Source organism: Marmota marmota, unplaced genomic scaffold (assembly GCF_001458135.2).
Source record: "Marmota marmota marmota unplaced genomic scaffold, marMar, whole genome shotgun sequence".
Lineage (NCBI taxonomy): Eukaryota > Metazoa > Chordata > Mammalia > Rodentia > Sciuridae > Marmota > Marmota marmota.
The window spans coordinates 442606-451063 of NW_026000171.1; the positions used below are offsets into that span (position 1 = coordinate 442606).

An 8458-nucleotide genomic window follows, 5' to 3' on the forward strand; every position below is an offset into this window, starting at 1 on the left:
GCTTGCAGGTTGCCTCCCTCACCAGGCAGCTGGAGATGAAGTTGTAAATTACTTTGTACATTTCTCTGGGCTGCTTTTCTGCTTCTCCCTGTTGTTTATCAACTGTGTTTGATAAATAGTTCTTTATAGTTCCTCTATTTCTCTTCTCAAAGAACAATTATACATTTGGTCCCTAATGTTTTTAACTCACAGTCACAATAAAGTTACCTCTTTTCTGCTATTTACCTCCTATTTTTGAGTAATAACAACTCCTGAAAGAAGAATTTGGAAAAAAAGTAACATTCTATGATACCTAGTGAAGTTGAGCAATGTTGATATCTGAAATTCTCTTTTTGAGGAACTTGCTCAGTCTACCTAAAGTGAGTCAAATTTTGATGTCACATATCCAATCTGAACTCTGAAGCCTAGAATCATTATTGAAATATTTTTAGGTAAACCATAGTCCATTCATTTTCCAGTCTTAATGACCATATGATTATGATTTCTCCTGGATTCATGGCTGTCACCTGAGGTTTCTGATGATCTCATTCCAGTTCCGCACTCTATCCCCTGTGCTCTGGTCCTCCCACATCTCGGGCCATTGGCACTCAAGTGTGTGTGCTCTATAAGAAACAATCAGATGCTGGCCCATTAACTTTTAGAAATCATTCAGAAAAAGACACTTTTAACTACTCAAAGTAGGAAACCTGACATTTCTAGAATTGTGTTACCAGATCCCATGAAAATCTCTGCATATAGTAAGTTTATCTCAGATAGCAACTACCTCACAACTTCTACATGAGACATCTAACTAGATTGTGCTGTGTTTAATCTCATTTTTTGTTTTTTACACAATTAATTCTCCTACTTATTTGGTAGGAATTGAAACTTAGCTGGTACCCTGCTATAAATAATTCCATATCTTACACAGCAAGCTCTGCAATCTGAAAGTGAATTCTGCCAACTGATTGGTTGGGGGAGGGAGTATGAGAGGACAACAATACCCTTCTCCTTTTCTTTGTAAATACAGCCATTAACACGATTCTTTCTCCTCAGAGACTCCACAGGTCCGCCTGGTGAATGGTGGCAGTCGCTGTGCAGGCAGAGTGGAGATCCTTTACCAGTATACCTGGGGCACTGTCTGTGGAGATGGCTGGGACCTGAATGATGCCCACGTGGTGTGCAGACAAATGGGGTGTGGAATGGCCCTCGATGCCATGAACTATTCACAATTTGGGAAGGGATTAGGACCCATCTGGCTGGATGAACTGAAGTGCACAGGAGAGGAGGACCAAGTGTGGCAGTGCCCTTCTCTAGGCTGGGGACATCATTACTGCACACACAAGTGGGATGCAGGTGTCATCTGCTCAGGTATGGTCTGCACATTCTCCACTGCCTAAGGGAATGAAAAGGACAAACAGTGTGTATTTGAGTCTTGGGAAATAAGAGACAGATGAGCCACAGAGGACTAAGAGTTCTCCTTGGACCCTGAGTGTTCAAAATAGCAGTGGGTAATGGGATTTAATTATTTCTTTTGAATCTCAAATATCGTTCTTTCCCTTCTCTGTAGTCATACTTGAAAAGATAGGTTTTTGGTTTTGTAGAATTATTTTACTTAAAATCATCTTCATAATTTGTTTCTACAATTTACTATTTATAGATTTACCTATAAATTAACACACATAACTACTTTTCAAAAGAGAGACAAGAATGGGGGTTGCTTTTTTCAATTGAATTGAGTGTTCATGTATGTATAGCCAGAGATAATTTTTCATTGGGTTAGTAGGTGTATGGGCCCAGGGATGGGACTAAACACATCGCAGGGTAATTTAAGAATTACCACAAAATTGCAATTCTCTTTTCCATATTCAGACATCATAATTATCAACTCCTTGGCAGGAAGGGCCAGAGAACTTTGAGTTAAATGCTCTGAGTCACGGGTTTTCCTTCCATCATTACTACATAGATTGTCTCTACATTTCTTTCTTAAAGCAATATCTGTATAAACTCATATGTGGGAGCTGAATTTAGCCTTGTGCTGGCAGATGAGTGTTGGATGAAACAAAATATTAATGCATATTTATTGTGTAAGATGTTATATAATTTAGAACTCAGATCAGGATGATTGTTCAGTGATCTCTCACAAAAACACCACATTAACTGTAATTCACACACAAAACTGGCACATAAAAACACCACATTAACTGTAATTCACACACAAAGGAGATAATAAAGCAGGCGGGTGCATGCTTTTACATAGATTAAAAAAAAGGCACATTGAAAGAGGAAGGAAGATAATACTTACCCTTTCTCCAACCTCAGGGAGCCCAATATGAAGAGAAATGCCTACTTTTTGGAGAATGGAAAGGGAATTAATCCCAAATCTTAGACTTGAAACCCAGGAATAGGCCTACCACAGTGAAACCTGGGTACCAACAGAGCCCAACAACCCTGTCCCCATGCCAGTAACCGCACACTGAGACTCTGGAACTCTGTTGTGTTGGGCAGCAAAACTGTCTCCACCACCACTTCTCCAACCTCTAGTAGAAGAGGGGAAAGCAAGAATCAGATAACAGTGCTGGCACAGGACTTTGTCTTGGAATTCAGTGCCAGACCAACCATGATCATATTAGTAGGAATTAGAGGCCTCAAATGTAGAACAAAGGTAACTGAGCAAGACCTATGTGCTGGTGGGACAGACTCAAGAAGAGCCTGAAGCACCTGTGGCTGGTTGCAGGAGAGCCTTGAGTCCACCTAGCAATAGGCAGCTCATAGCACTGAGTGCCTCGGTCCCTCCCCACTTCTGTGTTGCTTTGGCAGGCTGTGGCCTCAGTGTGTGATATAACATTGTAGGGTTGGTGGCCACAGGACTTTCCAACCTTCTTCCTCAACCCCTGGCAGCACAACATGGAGAGAGTTAAGTCTCTTTGTGAAGGTGAAACATTATTTGGGGGATTGTGACTGGAAGCCTCGGGGGGTTCTTATCTCTATATATTAGGGTACAGATCTCAAAGATGAAAGACAAAGACTCTCAGGCATCAAGAGAAAAAACTATGAAATAACATGTCCCAATTCACCTGATGGCAGTGTTCTTAACAGTAAACATATAGGTCAGAAGTGAGTGCCATGAGATTTTCATAGAAATTAAGAAAAACCTGCCAATCAAGAATACTGAATCCATCAAATATATCCTTTAGACATGAAGGAGGTACAAAGACATTATCAGACATCCTGCTGCCCTAAATTACCGTATGGTACAGCAATCCCAATGCTGGGTATATGTCCAAAGAAGTGAAATCTGTATGTTAAAGAGACATCTGTACTCCCATGTTTATGGCAGCACTATATATTGTAGCTAACAAATGGAAATAATGCCCATCAGCTGATCAATGGATAAAGAAATGAAATACAATGGAATACTATTTAGCCATAAAATAAATTAAACATTTTCATTTGACATAATACGCATGGGTCAGGAGATAATTAGGTTAAGTGAAATAAGTCAGGCAAAGAAAGACAAGTATCTTATAATCTCACTGTATGTCAAATATAAAAGAGTTGACCTCATAGAGGTTGAGAGTAGACATGTGGTTATCATAGACTAGAGAGTGTAGGGAATGGGAATGGAAAGCAACAGACTGATTGATGACTAATGGGTTTTACTTAAATAGGAGCAAAATGTTCTGGTGCACTGTGGCACAGGAGGGTGGCTACAAAAAACAATAAGGAACTACATTTCACAGAGCTAAAAGAAAGTGTTTTGGAAGCTTTCAAAAAAAAGAAATGAAAAGATTTGAAGAGACAAAGAAATGCATATATACATACATCAGCACATGAGTTAATGAAATTTATATGTACACTAAGTCAGTAGATATCAGTTAGTTTAAATTTACTTAGATAAAAATGAAGGAAAATATAAAGATGATTAGATAGAGGGAAAAATATATTGTTTATATCTAATGGAAATAATGATACAAGAAGAGTATATTGTCAAATAAATTTGATAAGAATGAGACAGGAAGACAAATAGAATTTTCCAAAGAAGACAGAGGAAGCTTACAGTATGTGGGGGATTACCGTCAAAGGTTGATAAAGAACACATAAGGATTATTTCAGCAGAATTTAAGACCCTGGTGTTGGAAGGGCAATCTGTGTACACTGTGTGAATTCAGTATACCCCTACTGTACAAAAGGAGAAAAATGATTTTCAAGAGTGACTCAAGGTTGAGGTATTAGACAAAGTCAGAATAGAAAAAGAAAAGGTCCCTTGGATGATACTTTCATAAGAAACTTGAAATATGCCCAGGGGAGCAATGTGTCTATGGAGCTAAAGATAGGACAAAGATATGTATGACTGTAATTTTTAATTTACTCCAGTGAGAAAAATTCATATGAATCTATAGATTTCTGCAGATGCAATTTTTCTTTCTTTTTTCACCCAATGGTTCACAAACTTCAAATGGCTTAAAACTGGGTTTCTCCCCACTGGATGTAAAGCTCTGCAAAGATAATGACATTATTTTCTTTAAATATATATACCCAGCACCTAAAAACACATCTGGAACATGACAGATTCTGAAATCATGCTAGTGTTGTGAATAACAAAACAGGGAAGCAGACTCTCAATATCGTCTTTATATACCTCTTTCCTATATCAGGACTAGGGAGAAAGTTCAGATTGTGTCTCCTTTGAAGACCTCTCTGCTGCATTTTTATCTTTTCCCGATCGGAGGCATTTTTTATCCATACTCAGTAAATTCCATTTTGATGACTTACTTTGAAAAGAAAAATTACTGAACATGTTGTTTTTCCAGAGAAAGGGTTTCCTTCTTCAGGATACCAACCTACTATTACATTACAATTGCATATCTGTAGTCAGATGCCACCCCAAAGATCTGAACCGATACTCAAAATCACTTCCTGATCAACTTCAATAGATGTCTAATGGCTTCTTCCAACTCTACATATTAGTAACAGAATGATCCCTTGAAACAAAACAAAAGGCAAATATGCATGCTCAAGTCTCTTCACAACTTCTGGTCCTACTTCTTTTGGGGGTGGGTACTAAGGATTGAACTCAAGGGCACTCAATAACTGAGCAACATCCCCAACACGTTTTTTGTATTTTATTTAGAAGGTAGCAGACTGATCAATGAGTTATTTAGCAACTTGCCATTGCTATGGCTGCTTTGAACTCAAGATCCTCTGGCCTTAGTTTCCCTACCTACTGGGATTATAGGCCTATGCCACCTCACCCAGCTGATCCTACTTCTAAATTCTCTTTCTGTCTTCTTTAATGGGAAGAATGGTGTAAAGAACCCAGATTATCTTAGTCATCATAACCTACTTTTCATCTCTGTCTCACACTATTTTGTGGGCTCTTTTCTCATATTTAAATGAGAAATTAATGTAAATTCTCATTTTTGGTTACATTTTAATTTTTTCATTCTTTAACAAGTTTTAACTTAGTTGGAATTATTACCTGTGAACTGGAAATTTCTGAGGCTAAAATAGTAAAAAATTAATTCTAGTCTTTTTTTACACTAAGTTCAAATTCAGGGAATAGATATAGGCCTTATTAAAAAGGAGGTAGACTGACACAGACACACAGTTAAATATATTGTAATACATAGAATAATATATCCATATTATATACACAATATATATAAATACACAATATATATGTATATTGTGTATATAACTTCTGGAGTCAGCCATTTAGAACTGACCTTACAAATTCCTCCTCCTAAAGTTGTCTTCAGACACTTGCTCATGCAATCTCCATTCTGACACCATTGAATTCATTCCTGGGAAAAGAAAAGATTTTACAGCTTTCCTGAGACATATAGCTCCCAATTCCAACCCTAGATACTCACTGCACTAGTTATTTTCTTCCACAGGATTTGTGCGTTTGGATGGAGGAGGTGGACCCTGCTCTGGGCGAGTGGAAGTGAATTCTGGAGGAGGATGGACTCCAGTACATTATGGGAATTTCACATTACCCACTGCCCAGGTCATCTGTGCAGAGCTGGGGTGTGGCAAGGCAGCATCTTTTCTCTTGGACCTGCCCCTCAGAGAGGCCAATGAACAGGTCTGGGCTGAAGAGTTCCAGTGTAAGGGATGGGAGCCTGGGCTCTGGTTCTGCCCCAGAGTGCCCTGTCCTGCAGGCAGCTGCCAACACAGAGGGGCTGTGCAAGTTCTCTGCTCAGGTGAGTCTCACAGCAGGACTTTAACCATCTTGCACACTCTGATGTGATAACAAATGTGAGATGTTACTAAACTCCTGTCTTCTCCTGCCAGAGTACACAGAAGTCAGGCTCATGAAAAATGGCAGCTCTCAGTGTGAGGGCCAAGTGGAGATGAAGACCTCTGGATGCTGGAGAACACTCTGTGCCTCCCACTGGAATATGGCCAATGCCAATGTTGTTTGCCGTCAGCTGGGCTGTGGAGTCGCCATCTCCACCCCAAAGGGAGAGTACTTTTTGGAAGGAGGAGATGAGATCTGGAGAGACCGATTCCACTGCTCAGGGTCTGAGTCCTTCCTGTGGAATTGTCCTGTGACTGCCCTGGGTGTTCCTGCCTGTGCCCATGGAAACACAGCCTCTATGGTCTGTTCAGGTAAGAGAGGTCAGCACTGACTGGTACTCAGCTTTCTCATTGAGTGACATGTCTCTAAGAGCAGACAGCATGGAGAGCAGAATAGAAATATGAGATATGCCTTGGTGAAATATGATTCTTCTCAATGATCATTTATCTTTCAGACCCTGTCAAGGGTTATTCAGAGGATTTTTTTGATTGATAAAGTCTACAGGTTTATTATTCCCTATGTAGCTGAGCAGACAGATAAACAGAGTAAGATAAAGAACACACAAATACCATCTGCAACATTTTCTCAAGTCTTAAACTTTTGCTACCACATTTGCTTCAAACATTTATCATTATTATTTTTATATGTTCTTACTAGCTATACATGATAGTAGAATGTATTTTGATATATTATACATGTCTGGAATATAAATTCTCATTCCTCAGGTTATACATGATGTAGAGTTCCAACAGTCATATAATCATAATTGCACATACGGTGATAATGTCTGATTCACTCTACTATCCTTCCTACTCTTATACAACTTCCCTTCCCTCTGTATAATCCAAAGTAACTCTATTCTTTCCTAGCACCCACCCACCTTATTGTGAATTAGTATCTGCATATCAGAGAAAATATTTGTCCTTTGGTTTTGTGGGATTGGTGCGTTTCACTTGGCACAGTAGTCACCAGTTCTATCACTTACTGGCAGATGCCATAATTTTATTCTTCTTTATGGCTGAGTAATATTCCAATGTGTACATATGCCATATTTTTTTTTTAGCCATTTATCTGCTGAAGGACATCTAGGTTGCTTCCATAGCTTAGCTATTGTGAATTGAGCTGCTATAAACTGTGTAGCTATAGTATACTGATTTTTAGTCCTTCAGGTGTATGGTGAGTAATGGGATAACTAAGTTAAATGGTCGTTCCATTACAAGTTTCCTGATGAATCTCTATACCACTTTGCATAATGGTTGCACCAATTTGCAGTCCCACTCACATTTTATGGTTGTACCTTTCCCTCCCATATCCTTTCCAATATTTATTGTTAATTGTATTCTTGATAATTGCCATTCCAACTGAAGAAACGAGATCTCCGTGCAGTTTTAATTTGCCTGACTCTAACTACTAGAAGTGTTGATAATTTTCTCATATACTGAACAATTGTATTTATTCTTCTGTGAAGTGTCTGTTCAGTACCTTAGCCCACTTATCTATTGGGTTATTTGGGGTGGTGTTAAATTTCTGATCTTTATATACTCTGGAGATTAATGCAGGTGACAATGATCTTCTACTAATCTGTCGGCTCTCCGCATATTCTTTTTTTTTTTCTGTCACTTTATTTTTTATTGGTTGTTCAAAACATTATAAAGCTATTGACATATCATATTTCATACATTAGATTCAAGTTGGTTATGAACTCCCAATTTTACCCCAAATACAGATTGCAGAATCACATCGGTTACACATCCACATTTTTACATAATGCCCTATTAGTAACTGTTGTATTCTGCTACCTTTCCTATCCTCTACTATCCCCCCTCCCTCCCCTCCCATCTTCTCTCTCTACCCCATCCACTGTAATTCATTTCTCTCCTTGTTTATTTTCCCATTCCCCTCACAACCTCTTTATGTAATTTTGTATAACAATGAGGGACTCCCTCCATTACCATGCAATTTCCCTTTTCTCTCCCTTTCCATCCCACCTCATGTATCTGTTTAATGATAATCTTTTCTTCCTGTTCTTCCTCCCTGCTCTGTTCTTAGTTGCTCTCATTATATCAAAGAAGACATTTGGCATTTGTTTTTTAGGGATTGGCTAGCTTCACTAAGCATAATCTGCTCTAGTGCCATCCATTTCCCTGCAAATTCTATGATTTTGTCATTTTT

The 8458-nt window shown here is 38.7% G+C and overlaps 1 pseudogene; it reads left to right on the forward strand.

Annotated features, from left to right (window-relative positions):
• LOC107154861 overlaps positions 1-8458 on the forward strand; it is a 52144-nt pseudogene that overhangs the window by 4074 nt on the left and 39612 nt on the right.